At 37.1% G+C, this 3,580-nt stretch overlaps 1 long non-coding RNA gene across 1 annotated transcript in view; it reads left to right on the top strand.

Moving 5' to 3' along the window:
* LOC110295082 overlaps nt 1–3,523 on the top strand; it is an 82,515-nt gene extending 78,992 nt beyond the window's left edge. The window contains exon 3 of the long non-coding RNA XR_002378004.2: nt 2,480–3,523. This is a non-coding gene — a long non-coding RNA (uncharacterized LOC110295082). The remainder of the gene's footprint in view (nt 1–2,479) is intronic.
* Nucleotides 3,524–3,580: the final 57 nt, after the last annotated feature.

The raw sequence follows: 3,580 nt of genomic DNA, 5'->3' as shown, positions 1-3,580 counted from the left end.
GATCTGCAACCCTGTAGGTGCAACAACATTATGAACTAACCAGTACCCCGGAGCTCTTGACTCTAGCTGCATATGTATCAAAAGATGGCCTAGTCGACCATCACTGGAAAGAGAGGCCCATTGGACATGCAAACTTTATATGCCCCAGTACAGGGGAACACCAGGGCCAAAAAGTGGGAATGGGTAGGTAGGGGAGTGGGGGGGGAGGGTAAGGAGGACTTTTGGGATAGCATTGGAAATGTAATTGAGGAAAATACGTAATAAAAGAAATATAAAAAAAGAAAAAAACAAAAAAGAAAGAGAAAGGAAAAAGAAGAAGAAAGATAAAGATAGTAGTCTAGGGTTGTTTCAAAATAAGTTTGTTACTATGTTGTCATTAATAGCTAATTTTATGTCAAACAGGTCCTGGGCTACTCAAACATTTAGCTAATGTGTGTGTGTGTGTGTGTGTGTGTGTAGGTGGGTGTAAGAGGTTTTATCTCTTAGGAGTAAAAGCAAGACAAAATTCAATCACCATCCTAGATGCTGTTTATCTAGTCAATTAGAGGCATGAATGAAATAAACAGGGTGAGTGAGGGAATATTTTCTATTAACCATAATAAAAATAGGTTAAATGCAGATACCCCCTACATTATAGAATGATCTAGCTGGAATTCAGACATTCCCTTAGTTCACATCATTAATCCCTAACAATAAAAGTAAAATTAGTTTGGAGAGGGAAGCAGCCATGTTTGAAGTAAGGTCTAATTGAGGGGCAGAAAAAGTGATGAGTCAGAGAAAGATTTGACAAAATGAGTCAGAGATAAAATACTGCCAACTTTCATGAGAACAAACCTGAAAAAGAGGTAACTTAAGAAGCAGCACAGAGGTGAGGAGGAGATAGAGACAGAGATAGAGAAGGGAGGCAGTTTTACTGGAATAGTTATATGGTTAAGTCACAAGCTAGACACAGATGAAGACAGGATGAGCCAGATCAGAAGGAGCCAGAAGTTTAGAACAGATTGACAGAATTAGTTTGATGCCAAGCAGAAAAATTCAGGGAGAAGCTGAAAGAAGCCAGTTTGAATCATTCAGCTTAGAGAAGAGTTTGAGCCAGAAAAAAAAAAAAAAAAATGAGCTGACCCAGGCAGCCAGAGTTCAGAGAGGACTAAAAAGGGTGAGCTTATTCTGCAGGATACTTCTAAGAGGCCAATTATATAAGATGACTATAAGTTACTTTTACAGCACCTGATGAACTGAGCCCAGATATGTTCTTTATTCTGAACTCAAATAGAGACTTGAGCTTTAAGATCTTCCGTAAGAGGGGATGGGACAGGGGGTTTTCAGAGGGGAAACCAGGAAAGGAGATAACATTTAAATTGTAAATAAATAAAATATCCAATTAAAAAAATCAATATTCAAACCAGCCCCCAGATCTTCTTTTCTAGGTCTGGACTTTCTAAACCAATCCTTATAGTAAACACACTCATAAACATGTTCTATAAATTCTGTTTCTTTGTGGAATCATCATAAACCACACCAAGTCTTTGCTCACAGTGATGTAAAAGGAACTACTGAGCAAGTCAAGCATGCTATGATGATCTCTGCTGCCAAAAAAGATTAAAAGTGGCCACCCTTTAACATTAAAATTTAACTTTTAGGTTTTTTTGAAGCACAACTCTTATGAAAAAATACATAAAACATTTAGAAAATGTGTAAAAGAAACAAGGTTGTTACTTTAGAAGACTAAAAATGTAATTTACAACATTTTCTCATGTGCTTTAGAAAGGCTTGAACAAATGATTAAAATTAATATGCATCCTTAAGTTCAGATGATTGCCATAGTACTAAGCAAAGACTTTTTTTAATCATTTGTGAGTGTTCATTTAGTATTGATAAAATGGGCTGTAACAATCCCCATGTGATATCAAAACAATTGTTTGCTTCCTTTTTATTATAAGAAGGAATAAAAATTAGAAAAACTAAGGAACTGGAACTGATAACTTCTCTATTATCTTATCTTTTTCCAACTAATACAACTTGTGAAAATAATGTATGTAATTTATTATGCATATATACATTTCTATTAAAAAAAAAAAACAGCCACAAAAACAACAAACCAAGCAAGCTTCAGAAGGAGGGAAGCGGTCAATAGTCTCACCCAACTCTATTTCCTATGAACCCAAACAATAGCCAGAGTGTCACAATAACCCTAGGGATGTCACAATAACCCTAGGGATGCCCTACTGGCACTTGTACCTTGACAGTAAACAATAGCTTCCTAATTGGACTTAAAACCTATTCAACAAGAGGAAAATCATGCCAAGTACAGGAAACACAGAAAACAATACAGTGCTAGTGAAGTCATATATCTTGAAGAACCTACAACCACCACTTTAATAAATAAGTATCATCCCTAACTACATTCTACATATCTGTCCTTGTAGACACTGATAAGTATAGTCTTTACCCTTTATTGATGAGACTTCTCTTTGTACAGATGGAGACCACTACATAGAAGCACACCAATCAAAATGAAAAGTTTAGAGTCTGGAATCAATGGATCCATTTCCAAAACATCCCCAGGATGAAGGCTCAGGGAATACTGTGGAAGATGGGAAGGAAGAATGGTGAAAGCCAGAGGAGCAAGCTCTTATGCTTTGATTTTGTGCCTCCTAAGAATCTCAGAATCTCTACTCATGAAGTCTGACAAAAATAATTGTGAGCTGCACAAGGACAATAATAATGTATATTTCCATGTGGCCTAAAATCTACACAAAGAACTATATCCCAAATCCAGCAATATACAACACAGTTGGCTATACAGATTTTAACAAATGCACAGTAGCATCATTATAGCCTCTTACAAAGTTGGTTTGCTACTCTAACAATTGCCTTGGCATTGCATCCATTACCAGGGTTGCTCAACAAGATTACACTGCCATTGGCCAGTAAAGAGTGCAGAGATAAGCCACTCCTTAGATGGTTTCAGGGTACAGCATCGGTTTGATTGTACATGAGCAACTACTTATTATAGTGGAAGCCTATTCATGTCCTATTGTGAGTGAATAGCACAATACCCTCTATTGGAGAGTGAGTACTCATACCACCAGGAACTCTTCAGGAAAAAATACAGAAAAAAAAGGACACTTGAAAAATGCCCACACATCAGTAGGCCAGCTGCAGGCTATTCACATTACTTCAGAATACGGACTTCTGAGAATACTCAGGAACATAGTGTGCCATGCTTATTCTGAGAAATGCAGTGTGCAGGTAGGCTGACTGCCAGATCGTGCCTGCATTTTCTTCTATCCCAGCTGTTCCATCTAAGTATCGTTTTCTTCCCACCACCTTGGCAATCAGGATGTGGATGTTGTGGTTCATGTCATTTAGTTATCCTTTTCCGAGAATGTTATGTATTTGTAATGATACAGTTTTTCAGAATAGTTTTGTTAACTTACAGAAAACTATTTCAATTCTTGCTTACCTTCTCATAGATTGATTGCTTATTTATTTAGCAATAAATATCATGGTGTAGTCTGGATATGCCATACTTCTCTCTCTCTCTCTCTCTCTCTCTCTCTCTCTCTCTCTCTCTCTC

The sequence above is a fragment of the Mus caroli genome, chromosome 5, assembly GCF_900094665.2.
Source record: "Mus caroli chromosome 5, CAROLI_EIJ_v1.1, whole genome shotgun sequence".
In the NCBI taxonomy this organism is placed as follows: domain Eukaryota; kingdom Metazoa; phylum Chordata; class Mammalia; order Rodentia; family Muridae; genus Mus; species Mus caroli.
This window is presented reverse-complemented; position numbering and strand designations above follow the sequence as displayed.